We start from the raw sequence: 17,478 nt of genomic DNA, 5'->3' as shown, positions 1-17,478 counted from the left end.
ATAATTATTATAACAAGCTTTAGATAAAGATTTACATTGTGAACGCAAATTGGAAAAAATCAAATAATTATCATTTGTTGTATCAGATTTGTAATTTAAATGAGCAAGCTTTTTTTCATGCATTAATTTTTTTAGATCACCACTGAACCAAGAAGGATACGAAGAATGACATATAATCTTAGACGGAATAAAAAGTTCAAAACAATTGTATAGATAATAATAAAAAATACTGACAGCCTCATCCATCCCACTGGCTGACGACAGATAACTCCAATAAATTTCTAAAAGAAAATTGTTTATAGCTGAAACATTTGCATTTTTACAATTATGTTTTGTCATAAAATTAATACCACGGTTTATACACACATCTTTAGTTATAGATTTATAGTCAAGCGGGAGAGGCGGATGATAGCTGTCAATAGGGAGAAGCCAATCATGTGCCAAAGTTAAGTCAAAATTTATGTCATTTACGAAAACAGTATCAAGGATTGAATAATGTGTATTGAAAAAATTATTAATCTGCATTAAATTCAAATAAAGCATGGTATCAGAAATTAATTCTGTTAAATGACGTTGCGCACGAAAAGTACCAGGTTTAAAGGTACAACCAGGACCATTATCAAATTCAGTATTCCATATCGCAAAAGGCATATTTAAATCCCCCATAATAACAAAAATAGCTGATGGATACAAAACTGAAATTTCTTCTAAAATTTGACAAAAAGTAAAAATTTTTTCATACGTCGCATAAGGGATATAGAAAGTACCCAAAATCACTAAATCATGATTATTCTGGTAATAAAATGATATGGACGATCTACCCACTGAATGATTGTATTTACATGGCCGAGACAATAACAAAGAATGAGAATCGAAAAGAGAATGAGAGACACTGTCAGCTAACACTACTAAAAGCTTGTTGACGGTTTCGTTGATGTGTGAGTAATCACAGGATAGCCTTGATGGAATGATATTTTCAAATTCGTTTCGCCTTTTCGTCGACGTGCTTGCAACTGCAGTCTCACCTCGGCCATCTCCTCCAGTTGAGCTTTGGTGCGGTCGATTGAAAACCATACTGCTTTCAAATTTGCATGCTTTCCATCAACAGCTGATGATGAAGCGCACGCGCACTCTCCTCTGTGACACAGACAATCTTTATAGGACGTGGTTTCAGCTGTAATTGTGAAAGAGAACCAACTTTAAATACACGTACATCAGTCAAATAATCAGCTGATATGATGCCATCGAGTAAAGAGATTAAAAAACTCTTATGATCAATGGAATCAATCGCAGATGCAGAATCCTGTTCTGCAATGCCAAACAACACTATGTTTCTCCTTCTAGATTGTCTATTTGTAATTTCAGAAACACATTTTTTAAAAAGATCACTGTCAAAACTAGATATAGTACCTTCAATGGAAGAGACACGTTTAGAGAGATTATGAATATCACTCTCAACGTCTGCAACCCTCATAACCACACCATCCAAATTTAACTGCAATCCATCCAATTTTTTGCCTAATGAACTATCAAGTCGAGAACATGCATTGGAAATAATTCGCTCGACATCAAGGACCGTGATTTGAGAGGGCGGAGCCAAATTTGTAGGTGTTGTAGGTCGAGGCTTACAGCACTTTGAAAAAAACCATTGTCAAGCTTGCTGCCAGTACAACCAGGATGAAATATAGATTTACAGCCAGGGCAGTTAACGACATCACGCACAATGTTTGACTTGCATCCAACACAAATTCTTTGCGAATTATCCTTCACTGAACTCATCATCACATGTGGCACTTACACGAGTTACAGGGTATGATCGCAGGCGGTTTATAAAATAACCAAATTATTCTGCAATTTTAAACTTAACCGAGCTTTAAAAAATCAAAAACTAATTAACAAGCCACGATAACAAAATGAGCAAAAAAATGGAAATAAAAATTTAGACAATTCACTAAAAGAAGCAATAAAATTGAAAAAGCACGGAGAGCACGTTTTAACCAACGGACAGGGCCGTATAATTTGAATTTATATTTATATATATAATAATAATGATATTTTTTCTATTTATAAATCCTTTTTTTAATTCATCACAATGTTTCTGGAATAATAATCGTAATAATAATTTATTTAAAAAAATAATATTACAATACATTTAATAACCTTCAAATAGAAATATAATTTAAAACATTTATTCACTATATTTTATTTATTTATAATTATTATTTATTATCAATAATAATCAAATGAAATATTAGTTTTATTATTTAATATTAAAACTTTGGCGCGAGAAAGAAATAGAAACTAGTGACCTCTACATATACTTTACCGACAAGTTAAAAATATAGCAGGGATGAGAATGTATGATGCAAAAGTTAAATTATGACCAATGAGAGTTCTGCTATACTTATGTTCTGTTGAATGGAAATTCTGTCAGATAAAATTTCTGTTAAGTAACATTTCTGTTCGATAAAAATTCTGTCCAATCAAACGTCTGTCCAATGAAAAGTCTGTTAAATGAATCGTCTGACGTGTAAATATTCTGTCCAATGAGAGTTCTGTTACATAAATTTCTGTCAAATGGCATTTCTGTTATATGAAGTTTAGGGGATTTTCATGCGACTCATATATATATATAGTATATATGTATATATATCTATACATATATCATATTTATATATTTTTGGAAAGGCGTCCATGACACTTTACACTCGAGTACTTTCGTTGTACGTCTAGTTCCAACTCACTAGTATCTAGACCTCATGGGCTTGATTGAAGACTTTTAACGTCTCATTTCTAGCGAATAAAATTTTGTATTAAGTCCAAGACCACAAAGGCTTGTTTTGAATCTAATAGAACTAAATATATGTCATATTAATATCTCGTTTTTCATTAAGACCTCCACGGCTTATTTTTAGACCATTATTTGTGATTAATATTAGTTATCGGCTACTTTCTAATCAAAATAAAAAATTAGATTATGCTCGGAGAAAGACTTTTTTTCCTGTGTAAAACGACCTCGGAATAACCCGAATTACCTAGGCAAATCGGTTTTGCCTGGACTTCGGGTTTTGCTGGTAACATATAGATGGGATAAAATTCCTGTAACGAACTAAGTGAAAAAAAGGTTGATCGGATCGGGCTGTAACTTGCACATAGTTTAGCCCTAGGGGTGAATAATTTAACCACAAAGTTAATCTTTGAAGAATTGTAATTTTTAAACAGAAAGAAGATAAAAAATTTTTCCTATATATTTACGAAAGGTTTTTTTCTGCTCTTACGAATAGTGCAAAAGAATTTTGAAAAAATTCATATTTTGACCCTTTTTGTTGAGAATTAAACTTTTTTCGAATTTTTTTTAAGTTCCGTCTTTTTTATTTTTTTTATTTATTTTTTTTGGGAGCTAAAAATGTGTATTTTCATCACAAAAAATATTGTGATGGTCTTTTTTTTATTTTCGTTATATTAATTAATTAATTAATGTTAATAAAAAATGAAATATTTCACAAATAAATAAAGTTATTGCAATCCTGAAGGTACCAATTGAAAGCTGACATAATTCCGCATCCAGCGAGCCATATATAGACTATTTTGGATTATAGGATTTTTTATAAACAATTGCCCTGTTACCCAAATGTTTATTAACAATACACTAACCCAAAGTACTTCATATAGGGCTTGTTGGACGAGAATGTTGTCAACTTTTATTTAGTAACGTCCGAATTACGATACCTTTATTCGTTTATGAAATATATAAATTTATAGTTACGACGGTAAATAGGTTTCTCCTATTAAGTATTTCATTAACCTAATCATATCTGATAAGGTAGAAATTTTATTGACCAACAATCAAATTTGTATGTACGAAACTCGTACAAATATTTTCGTGCATGGTTTCTGAAAAAAGTGAATCGCCTCTCGCTGCTGGGGTATGATCCCAGAACCTTCTTATTGCCGGTAAGATGCTCTACCAATTGAGCTACAGAGAGACCCGATTCCATTCAATTCAAAAACCATGCACACGACTTTTCAACGTCAATATTAACAACTTAGAAAATATCTAGTGAGGATGGTAATTTTGTTTTGAATTTAATATTGTAGTTACGATGGTAAATAGGTTTCTCCTATTAAGTATTTCATTAACCTAATCATATCTGACAAGGTAGAAATTTGTACGAGTTTTGTACATACAAATTTGACTGTTGGTCAATAAAATTTTTACCTTGTCAGATATGATTAGGTTAATGAAATACTTAATAGGAGAAACCTATTTACCATCGTAACTACAATATTAAATTCAAAACAAAATTACCATCCTCACTATATAAATTTATATCAACATTAATTAATTTATTAACTTATATCTCGAAAATAACAAAAAAGAACATCTCAATATTTTTTAAGATAAAAATGCACATTTTTAACTTTCAAAAAAAATAAAGAAGTTTAAAAAAAGACCGAACTTAAAAAAAACTCAAAAAAATTTTTGATTGTCAGAAAAAAGGGTCAAATTTTGAATTTTTTGAAAGTTTTTTCACCAATCGCAAGAGTACATAAAAACATTTGGAAAACATATATGTTAAAATTAATTAATTAACTATTAAGGTTAATAAAAAATGATATATTTCATAAACAAATAAAGTTATCGTAATTGTGACGTTACTAAATGAAAGTTGACATAATTCCGGATACAACGATCCCTATATGAAGTACTTTGAATTAGTATATTGTTAATAATCAATTGGCTAACATGGCAATTGTTTATAAAAAATCCTCTAATCCAAAATAGTCCAAATATAGTTCGTTGGATGCGGAATTGCGTCAGCTTTCAATTGGTACCTTCAGGATTGCAATAACTTTATTTATTTGTGAAATATTTCACTTTTTATTAACATTAATTAATTAATATCACGGAAATAACAAAAAAGGACATCTTTTGCACCTTTTGAAAGAGCAGGAAAAAACCTTTCGAAAACATGCAGGACAAATTTTTTTCTTCTTTCTGTTTAAAAGTTACAAGTCTTCAAAATTTTTCAAAGAAATTCAACCCCCTTCCCCTCCGACAGTTTTTGAAAAGACCTAACAATACTTCGGGGTTAAATTAATTACCCCTAGTGCTAAACTATGTGCAAGTTATAGCCCGATCCGGTCAACTTTTTTTTACTTAGTTCGCTACATGAATTTTACTACATATATATGGGCAGGTCCACGCCATTTCAATATATCATGAACTTTGACCTCTTTGATTTGGCTCAAATTTTTTTGAGATAAGAATTTTTTAACTCAACTTTTCAAAAATTTCATGCAAAAAATTGTAAAATTAAAATTTCCTATATTATTTGTAATGAAATGGTTAAAATCTTATTTTTAAAATTGTTTTATTATCTAGTCAAGAAACCATATCGCAGTCTAGTAGTGTTCTCTTTTAACTAAGTATTAATACTTTACAATCTAGTATCAATGATGCCTTACATATTTTAAATCTACCTCCAATACCAAATCGTAAACTAAGTTCTCAAATATATTTAGAAAAGCGAACTATGACAAAAAAATATTTTTTGCAATTTATTAAAGATTCAAACCTTGGCGGTAAGGTTACTAAATATGGTAAAAAATTCTTTTTTTTGCGATTTATTAAAGATTTAAACCTTAGCGATAAGTTTGCGAACTGTGACAAAAGAAATTTTTTTCCTACATTTCAAGATTTGAATCCTGGCGGTAGGCTTGCGAACTACAGCAAAAAAAGTTAATATATAACATATAATATTTTTAAAAAATTCAGTTACTAACATATTTGTGGACCTACAGACAAATTCAAATTGTGGAGATTCATAGGAATTAAAGAAAGCTTAAAAGAGCCTAAAAATATAATACCTTATCATTATGATGAGAATGTATAAAAGTTAATTTTCAACTAAAACGTTAATATTGGACTAATCAAACTTTTATTAATTAACCTCCCCTTTTTATATGTTATAAAAAGAAACCCAAACGTAAATCGTTAGACGCCAGTCAATCTTTATTGAAATTGACAAACCAATCATAAATGTTAAACTTTATTAATTTTTAATACACAAACTTCGTCATAATTCCCCAAAAATAATCTCAAAGGAGATTCCGTCAAGACACACTCAAAAAAAGGGAAAAGACCTTCTGAGACACGACAGAAACAACAAATTTCCACTTACCCACAGCTCTCGTCACAAATCGATCAACTCAAAGATATTCGTCAGGTCAAATTAATAAATTGGTCGATATTCTCGTCACTTTTTCTTTATTCTCCAACAATTTTACAAAATAAGCTACTCTTGGTCACTCGACCAATTGCTTAACAGCAATCCAACTCTTTATAACAAAATTAAACTGTCGAACTCTTGACCACAAATCTTATTTTACAAAACTAACTCTCAAAATCTCAACAATACTCGTACACGTGCTACTCAATGCTCTCTAAAAACTCAGTCTCGACGCGAATATGTGATTTCGGCGTCCTGGCGGCTAGTCACACCTTTTTCCGATCGGCGGCGCCACCTCCTGGGCCCGACAGTCGAGCGCGTCATTTTGAACAGGGGATACTTGACGACCACTTCGTCGAAAAACCCCTCCCCTAGTCCGTGTTACCTCCAGGTAACACGTTAAACTCAAAAAAAATCAAACAAACCTGTAACAAACTTAAAAAAAATGAAAAACCCAAAAACAAACAAAAAAAATTTTTAAACTCCAATACCTATCCCATGTCAAAATTTTCATCTTTCCCTTGTCAAAATTACTCTCTCCGGTATCTGAAATTTAAAATTCATTAGTACGAAATAAGGCAATTTCGAGGGGGTAAATATTTCTTAAGGTCGGTGACATGGACTTTGGGGATTCTGCGACTATCACTAGCGAGCAATACGAATACCGTTGGGGACAGTTGTTCGACAATTTCAAAAGGTCCCTCGTATTTTGGTGCAAGTTTTGTCACAAAATTTCGGTTTCCGCTAGACAGCTTATGGGTTTTGCGTAATACCAAATCTCCTACTTTAAAAGGCAAGTCCTTGCGGTTTCGATTATAGTATCCAGATTGTCTATCATGCTCCCTGTCAATGAACTTCTTCACCAAGTCCCGCAACGCGTCTAAACGTTTCACTCTGTCAACCCACTCTTCTGGTTTTATCCGAACTACCTTGTCGTTAGCCTCAACCTCTCGTCGCAAACTTTTAATTAATCGGGGATTTCTACCATAATTCAAGTATGCGGGGGAAGATTTGGTTGTTGCTTGGGTCGCCGTGTTCATCACATGTCGAAATTCGTGAACATGGAGGTCCCAGTCATGATGGTCACTCCCAATAAACGCCGAAATCATGGTTTTTAAGGTCCGGTTACTCCTTTCTACCGGATTGTCTTGAGGGTGATATGGAGGTGTAGTAATATGCTTCACTCCATATTCCTGAAGTGCTAAAGTTAGGACGGGCTAGAACTGGAGCCGATGTTAATTTCTTCTTTAACACGTCAAAAGCTTCCTGTTGCTTATCACCCCATTCCCATTCTCGACCCTTTTGAAGTAATTTGAGGAGTGGTACTTTTATGTCACTGTCATTTTTGATGAATCTAGAGTACCACCCTACCATACCCAAAAATCTACGGACTTGTTTGACGTTTGTCGGAGCTGGGTAATTCTGCACCGGTTCCGTTTTATTCGGGTCAGGTCGTAATCCCTCGCTATGCAGAAGATATCCCAGATATCTGACTTGTGAGCACCCAAATCCACACTTGTCATGATTCACCACCAAACCCGTGTCAGCCAACCTCTTCAAAACTATTTCTAACCACTTATGGTGTTTGTCAAAATTATCAGTCACAATGATGATGTCGTCAAGATATCTGTACACGAATGGTTCACATTCCTTTCGAAAAAGGGCGTCAATCAGTCGTTGGAACGTCATTGGTGCGTTCGTCAAACCGAAAGACATACGGCGGTATTGCCAAAGTCCCGACCCAGGAATGGCAAATGCAGTGTACTTTTTACTATATTCGGCCATGGGGATCTGATGGTATGCCAACTTTAAGTCAATTTTCGATAGATAACGGGCTCTTCTAAGCTTGTCAAGAATCGAATCTATTGTCAGGAGCGGATACGCGTCTTTTACCGTTACTTTATTCACGTCCCTAAAGTCCATACATAGTCGAAAGTCATTATCGTCTCTATTTGTTTGGAGCTGTCCTCTAATTACTTCCCGACGGCTCTATTACCCCTTGTCTGTACAGTTGGACTACATGACCCTGTACCCAAGTGATCATAATTGGGGACATTCGTCGTTGTCGGTGCAGAACTGGAGTCTCATCCGTCATCCTGATGTGGTGTTCCGTCAAGTCTGTCATACCCAAGGTCTCACCCTGTGGTAGAACTAAGCGGTTAACCACCTCTTGCACGATATCTCTTTGTTTGTCCGACAACGCAGAGATACCTGCACACTCAGCGTATATCTCCTCTTCGCCCTCTATAGTGTCCTTTACGCAGAACACGTGCAAGTCACCACCGAAGACTCTCCATAACCTAGGTCCCAATTGGACATCCATATTCCAAGCCTTGCAAAAGTCAACGCCTAAAATGATGTCCTAAATCACTGAGCTAAGAACTTTAACAGCGAATTTCTGGGAATGACCATCCACAGTGATGTTCAAGTTTAAAATTCCTGCTGTTTCGGTAGTACCTCCAATAGCACTCCTGATTGACGTATTGCAAGGCTGGATTCGATCTTTAAAAGGCGCTGCCACTCTGTCACTGATTACCGAAGCATTGCTCCAGGGTCGAAAAGTGCCTCAAAAGAATCGTTACCAATGTGCATACGGAAAAAGTATCTGTTTTCAGATCGGCTACTATCCACATCCTTGTCAATAATAAGGTTTAGGTCAGCTGTGCCCGTCACAGCCTCTCCCCTCTCTTGGACCATTGGTACTGACTCACCTTCACTACCTTTTGTCCTATCAGTCATACTCTCTTTAGTGAGTAAGTACTCCTTACTCTTCACCTCTCCTTTACCCTAAGTCAAATTTTTAAATGAGTTCTCTTCATTTAACTCTACTTACTTCCCTCTTACTCTGTTTGAATTAGTACTCCCCACTCTGGTCAAAAACTTCATCCCCACTCAACTGCAAGATGCTCCTTGGTTGACTGGGAATGAATTTACCCCTTTCTTTTTCTCTTTACAATTTTCTGACCTCTCTACCCCAACTGTGAACGACCTCTCTACCCTGTCACGAGAAATGTTGTCTATTGATTTCTGGGGGGTTGGAGGGGGGTACAGACGCGTTCTGTGCCCCCCACTGGCCGTTTCCCAATGCATTACGCACGTGGATACATGTGGGACATGTCAAAAAATTTACCCCGGGAGTCTTGCAGACCAGACAAGATTCCAACTGCTGGGCACGGGTGGGACAGTGTGCTGCAAAATGCCCTGGTTGCTGACACACAAAACATGTTCTTTGTGGACATTGTGTAGCGCAATGTCCTACCATTTGGCAAGTGAAGCATATGCCAACAAATGGTTTTGGTGTCCCAGGTGTCCCTGGTTGTCCCACTGGTACCGTCCCTGTACCATCCTGTTTAGGTTGGAACCTCTTGTTCCCTTTGTTCGCTGTTACTGCAGCGTACGTCGACGGATTCGCTACCTGGACTGGTGCGGTAGGAGGGGTGGGGGTAGTTTGCTTCAAGGCTTCCACCTCCACTTCCTCAGAATTCTATTTCGTCTGGGACTTTTTAGTTTTCTTTTGCGCCTTTTTCGTCCCGCTGGTCACTTCCGCAATACTCTCTTGGTCCGTGGTACCCTTATTCTTCTCTATCGCGGCAACATTTTTCGACCCTTTAGTCGAATCTTTCTTTGCCCCCTTGAACGCTGCAGCGGGGAAACGCATCTTTTCCTTTGAGGGTAGGGGAAGATACCGGTCATCAAGGTCCTTCACTTTCTCATACTGACGCAAATTTTTCTCCAACATGGAGAGAGACTCTATTCCCGACGCATCCACCTGTCGACGATATGTTGGGGTAAGACCTTTATAAGCAATTTTAACTTGTTGCTCCGTTGACAATGGTCTTTTTAAATGTCCCATTATTAACCTTAAGCTTGTCAAATATGCAGAAATCTTCTCCCCCTTTGCTTGAGTTCTACTCCTCAGTTCGTCAACCACCTCGTCATCGTCGGTCGTAGTCAAATATTCGCGTTTGAATGCCCGTTTAAACTATTTCCATGACTTGACGTCATGTCGCAAAGTTCGGAACCAACGACTCGCGTTTTCTCGAAAAATACTTGGAATTGCTTGCAGGTGTTCTTCGTCATTGAACAATTCGCCTAATCGACAATCTTCCATCCGCTCCAGGAATTCTTCTGGGTCTTCACGCTCGGCTCCGGAAAATTTAATGTCCCAGTCGTTGAGGATTTTTGTAACTTTAGAGCGCCTCTCTGCTTCTCGAAAGTCACGTCTTGTCGGTAGTGCGTCGCTGCTCTCTGATTCCGAGTCACTAGATGTCTAGTCAGAAAGAGTCCTCCTAGCATTGGTTTTCTTTGTATTTCTACTAGATCGCGCTCTGTCTTTGTCCCTATATGGACGTTGTTCCCTGTCACCCAACACCGAGCTCTTGTCAAACCTCGATTCTTCTCCCACGTCAGTGCTCTTCTCACTACCATCAGTCGCTAGCCTCGAAATTCTTTCTTGTTTTGAAATGGGGGTGGGGGGGGGCTGATGTGAATTATTTCTCTCATCAGTTTCTCTTTGCAGAGGTGGATGAAGAACTTCACTCTGTTGATTTTGGGGTGTGTCATTAATTGGCATTTGGTGGGTTACCCCAGAATCAATTACCCCTCAAAAGTCAAATCCCGTTGATAACTCCGCAAAACGTTGGTTCAATAAAATGAGTTTTCTCATTTCGGGGCTCAGGCTGAAACGAGCGACCGATTCTCTTAAACTGAGGACACTTGGTGCCATTGTGGATGACACTATCGTTTGGGGTGCTGTCATTATCGCACAAGTAGTTGTGGAAAATGATTGGGACATCGTGGTGATTACCGAATTTGTCATGATACTTGCCGAAGTCATGACCGGGGGTGGGGGTGATAGGTTGTCAGTGGTCGGACTGTGTCTGCTGTGTGACGCGCTATTTTCCCCACTCCTGTCAATTCCCAAAACTCACAAATCACGAGGTGAACCACGTCCCGCTTCCTCATCACTGACAGAATTTTGCCCCCTTCCTCTGTTTAAGTTGATATTTTGTCTTCCCTCTTCTGTTGGGGAAGTAAACGCTTCTATCCTGAATGTCTCTTGAGATTGTCCCACGTCAAATAATTCAGAAAAAGGGACATCAAAATGATTGGCAAAATCAATTCTCAGACTAATTCTGAATAACCTCTCTCTGAGTACCTGTGCACTCCCACTAATGCAGCACTGATGTTGTAATAAGGTTGTCACAACTTGCCCTATTGGCATGCTTAGAATTGTACCCCATGTGATACACGGTTGTTCCAACAACATCAAGTTGTGCATTTTCTCTACATAATCATTTATCTCAACTAGTAAGAGTTCCATTGTGAATCACGAAAAATATCCCAAGAATCAAACGCAAAAAAAATTTATTTAATCGTCGTCAAGAAAAATTTTGAAAATTTAACAAAAAAAAATTTTGGGGTACAGTAACTCCTTGATACGGGCCTGGTCCCTTTAAATTTTGATCGCTTTGATTGAGAGTCAACAAAAAAAAAATTTTTAAACAAAATAATTCTTTTTTTTACGCAAAATGGCACGATTTATTTTTGGGGGCCCGTCTTCTCTAGATACGGTCCTGGTCAACAATAACCATAAACAATTTGGTTGACTGTCATAACGGAAAATTGTTCTCCCTTAAAAATTTCCACTCAAGTATCAAAAATTCTTTTGGTTGTGGCCCGGTACCCTTGTCATACGGTCCTGACCAAATTTTTAATTTAACAAGATAATTTTCTTGTCAAAAAAAAAAATTTTATTTTACCAACACCGTAAAAATTTCTTGCGAATTGTCAAAATTAATTTTCACGAGGTCCTAATATTTATTTATTTATTTATCAAAAAAAAGTTCCTAGGGCTAAAGAGCCCTTAAAGGTACATTTACGATGATATACTTTATAATAGTAATATCTACATTGCTTTTATAAATATAAAAAAAAAAACTTAAAGCTAAATAACAATAAAGTTGTAATAATGAGAAAACTGAAGAACATATATATAATAATAAAATAACAATAAAAATAGAACTGAATTTCAATTTAAAGAAAATATAAAAAAAATGAAGGTTATTTACATACAATCAATAATGAGGAAAGAGAAGATAAAAAAAATAATAATAATAAAATAAATGCATGAATAATTTACCAATACGTGACATCAAATACCTTGCCATTATTTTTAAATAGAAAATCAAAAAAGTATTTTTTGAATGTAAATTGCGTCGATAATTCTCTGATTGAAGTTGGAAGTTTATTCCATAATCTTGCTCCTCTTACTTAATATGTCAATGCGGCCCTGAAAAATTGTTCATAATTTTCTCAAAATTTTAATAATTTAAAAAATCTTGACAAATTACGATAAATTGCTACAATTCTAATTTTCGATTTTCCTATCTCTCTCATTCGTGATCTCGCTCGATACTCTATCTCTTTCTACTCTCACTGTACTTCTTTCTGTTCAAAATCTCCAAGTCCTGTGTTATGCGCAATAACAATGTTCTCTTAGAAACTTTTCATGATCCGCGAGAGCCTGTACACAGAGATTCGAATTTTAAACTCGTGCGAGGTTTCTAACAGCGCATGCGCGAACTATCACGTGAGGCTTGGAATTTTCCAAAAGAGCCGGCCACGTGGGGAACAAAAAGTGAAAATATATATATTAATTAACCTCCCCTTTTTATATGTTATAAAAAGAAATCCAAACGTGAATCGTTAGACGCCTGTCAATCTTTATTGGAATGGACAAACCAATCATAAATGTTAAACTTTATTAATTTTTAATACACAAACTTCGTCGAAATTCCCCAAAAATAATCTCAAAGGAGATTCCGTCAAGACCAGTCAAAAAAAAGGGAAAAGACCTTCTGAGACACAACAGAAACAACAAATTTCCTCTTACCCACAGCTCTCGTCACAAATCGATCAACGCAAAGATATTCGTCAGGTCAAATTAATAAATTGGACGATATTCTCGTCACTTTTTCTTTATTCTCCAACAATTTTACAAAATAAGCTACTCTTGGTCACTCGACCAATTGCTTAACAGCAATCCAACTCTTTATAACAAAATTAAACTGTCGAACTCTCGACCACAAATCTTATTTTACAAAACTAACTCTCAAAATCTCAACAATACTCGTACTCGTGCTACTCAATGCTCTCTAAAAACTCAGTCTCGACGCGAACATGTGATTTCGGCGTCCCGGCGGCTAGTCACACCTTCTTATGGGAACAACTGTGTTGTTACCCATAAGCGTAGCTTGGAAGCCACTAGTCGTTTCGTCCCGGTCCCCACTACTGGACTCATCAGTAAGGCTGCGTAGTGGGAAACCTGCCTTATACGACCATGGGGAAGTGAGAGTTGGATCGTGTATATATGCTACACGCCAAGCAACATCTACACTTGTGAGAGAGCACATGGGTATCGACCAATGGCAGAGACATCCATTGGCCAACCCCCACATTCTTCCGATCAGTGGCGCCACCTCCTGGGCCCGACAGTCGAGCGCGTCATTTTGAACGGGGGATGCTTGACGACCACTTCGTCACACAACTTTTAGTTTTTTCATTTTTAAGCGGTTTTGATTATTATTAGAAATACCGTCTCAGGGTTTGTGATTTGATAAGGACCATTAATTGATTAATGTAAATAAATAAAATTCAACACATAATTAATGTTATCTCAATTTGAAAGATACTAATAGCAAAATGACGAAATTATGGTACAAAGAGCGGAATATAAAAAAATTTGGATTAGAGGATTTATTGAAAACTACAGCAATGTTGGAAATGAAAAAGAATGGTTGGACTTATAGTAAAACATCTTTTTTCAAAATAATGTAATTCTACCCTGCATTTTACCCATTTTTCATAATTTTTCTAAAAGAAGGTATAACTTTTTCGTTTTAATCACTATTAAAAAATGTCCGAAAAAAGTGTTTATTTTTACTCGTATTTTTTGAAAAAATTGAAAATTTTTTTTTTAAAATGGCGAATTTTTGAAATTTTTAAAAATTCAAAATTTGGATAATTTTGTTGTTTTTTGACGAAATTATCTGGCCAACGAAATCAGGAGACATTTTGGTTTATCGTCGGATTAAATTTTGTCTACAGACATACATACAGACCGACTTTTTTTAATACCCATTTTTTTGGCATCAGAAAGCCTCTAAAGGTCGAGATTTACTGGAATTAGAGAAGGCTCAAAATCGCTTAAATGTAATACCTTCTCATTATGATGAGAATGTAAAAATTTTATTCTTTAGATAACTTTCTATTTTTCCTTGACAATGCTAAAGCAACTACTAGTTTTATATCAATATCTTATGGTTTATAACTTTTTTGACTTAGAAAGGTAAAATTTAGTATTCAATGTATTTTTAAAATGTAAATACAATAAAAATATTTGCGAGTAGAAATGAAATTCAGTTTCTTATATTCCAAAAAGAAAATTTCTATAAAATAAAATCAAATCATATAAATTTTATTGTTACTGTGGCTGATTTTTCCCTGAATTCAACAATATTTGTAAATAAATACTTTGTTCATTCGGATTTATCATAAATAATTTAAATATAGCTCTAGAATCATCTTTTCAAAACTATTTAGTGAAAATGTAAACTGATCATTTGTATAAAAAAGATAAAAATTAATTTTTAAAATTTTTTAGTTCCTAATAATCGGTGATTTTTCCCCTAACGCCGACTTTACCCCATTTTACAGCTATTATTATTAACTATAATTATTTTTTTTATTTATTAATAATAATTATTTTTTATCATTTACTACTATTTATTAATAATTATTGTTTTTTATTATTTATTAATAATTATTAGGAGAGACTAGGGCAAACCAGCCATGTGGGTAAACCGGCCAGGTGTTAGTTTCTCAGAATTGGGCAAACTTTAAAATATGTCAACTATAAATTTGAAAAGACTATATTAAGAATAACTTATTTCTTCACTTTGACATTTTTTATTGTGTTTATGCAATTTTATAAACAAAAGTTTGTTTTTTCGCTTCCGCTAGAAATTTTTACGTATCTGTTCATAAGCAATTTGTGAGAAAATCGTGTAATATTTATAAAACTGTTTTTTAGGTTTAAAAGGTGCATGCCTTAGTTAAATTTATCGGCATATTATTTAATGATTTTACTAAGCATTTTTTTATACAGGTCTTAATTGTCAAAATGGGCCTGTGGGGAAAACCGGCCTTTATCTGTTTCCCTTGCAACAGAAATCTCGCAATTTTTATTACCAAAATTCGATTGTTTATTCATTTGTTTTTTATGTATTACTAACTTCCCATAATTAAGTGTCATTTTTAAAGTGCGGCTGCTTCGATTTATTATATTATTTAATTGTAAAATTGTTTATTATTATTGTTTGTTAAGTTTATTGTTGTTAGTTATTGTATATTGTTTATAATTTTATATGTTTAATGTTTATATTTTTTTAAAATAATTTTTTGAAAACGAATATACGGCTGCGGACTATACTGACATGTTAATTTTTTATGGAAGGGCAAATAATGATTGCCAACAAGCCGCAGTTTTATTTAGCGAATTCCATTCTAATCGCAAATTTTATCCCAATCGAAAGACAATAAATAGACTGGTTGCAAGAGCGCGAGAAAACGGCAATTTAATGCCAAACCATAAAACTGCTGAATGTCCAAGAAATGTGAGAAATCCACAAAACGAGGAGCGCATTATACAATTTGCTGAAAAGAATCCTGAGAAGGGAATCAGGACAATGGCAGCCAAGTTGGATTTGTCTTATGGTACTGTGCAATGAACTATAAAAGCTGAAAAGTACCATGCGTATAGGTACCAAAAAATACAAAATTTACTTTAGCGCGATTTTGAACAACGCTTAGAGTTTTCTCAGTGGGACGTGCGTACGTGTGAGAGTGACAGAACCTTTCTGAGACGCGTTATTTTTACAGACGAATCCCATTTTAGAAGAGCCGATATGTGGAACTCAAGGCTTGATTCCAACTGGGAATAGCCATGTTTAATACATACAATAGAAATTCTATGTTCTAGGTTTTAGAATCATGTTAACAATGTGTTCGAATACAATTTTCAGGATCAAAAGAACATGTTCAAAGACTACATTGGGGATCCAAGTTAGAACGAGTTTAAGCACTTATTTAAGGATCAAATTTAGGATGAGTTTAAGCATTTCTTTGAGGATGAAATGTAGGACGAATTTGAGGATATCTTTGTGGATTAAATTTTGTACGAGTTTGAAAGTTACTTCAAGGAACATATTTAGGATGAGTTTAAGGACTTTTTTGAGGATCAAATGTTGGGACATGTATGAGGATTACTTTGAGCATCAAATTCAGGACGAGTGTGAGAACTTTATTGAAGATAAAATTTAGGACCAGTCTAAAGACTAAATTGAGGATTATATGTAGAACGTGTTTGACTACTTTGAGGATAACAGAGCTTCGCACAAGCTATAAGGGTTAAAATCTTTTGGTCAAATTTTTTTAAACTTTGTAGTTTTGTAGGTCATCATCTCCCAAACAAAAAATGTTTATAACAAAACCTCCAAAAAAGAAACCCTTCGGAGCTGTAATACGTTGTAAGCATAAAAACTAGGCGAAAAAAAATCCCTCTGGCTTAAGATTTCAGTTTGGCTCAAGGCTTGGCCAAGCCTTAAGCCAAAGCCAAGCCTTGGGTCGAAGGCAAGCCTTGAGCCAGAAAAACTTATTTTTTTCGCCTAGTTTTTATGCTTTCAGCGTAGTACAGCTCAGAAGCTACAAAACTTCAAAGTTTAAAAAAATTTGACCGAAAGATTTTTTCCCTTATAGCTTGTGTGGGATCCTTTAGGACAAGTTTGATGACTTCATTGAGGATCATATTTAGGACGAGCTTGAGGGCTTCTTTGAGGATTAAATTTAGGGCGAGTTTGAGAATTTCTTAAGGATCAAATTTAGGACGTGTTTGAGGACTACTTTGAGGATCAAATGCATGATATTTTCGAGAACCACTTTTAAATGCAAATGGAGAGTGTGTTTGCATATAAAATTCAAAAACCCAAATCCAATAGGTCTTCTCAAAAGTAACTTAATTTAAAATTCGCTTAAAACTCTTCACTGGGGTTGTTTTTGGAGTTAATAATTACGAATATAAAGTTAGTTTCATTTTAAACTCGTTACTTGGGGGGTTTTAAAGGTCGCTGAATTTGAATCTGATGTTAGTTTTTCAAAATTTAAAATGGCGGATCCATAGTGACGA

The sequence above is a fragment of the Leptopilina boulardi genome, unplaced genomic scaffold (genome assembly GCF_019393585.1).
Source record: "Leptopilina boulardi isolate dan_hultmark-lab unplaced genomic scaffold, ZJU_Lbou_2.1 LbouV2_341, whole genome shotgun sequence".
In the NCBI taxonomy this organism is placed as follows: domain Eukaryota; kingdom Metazoa; phylum Arthropoda; class Insecta; order Hymenoptera; family Figitidae; genus Leptopilina; species Leptopilina boulardi.
The sequence above is the reverse complement of the archived record's forward strand: the minus strand, read 5'-3'. Positions refer to the sequence as shown.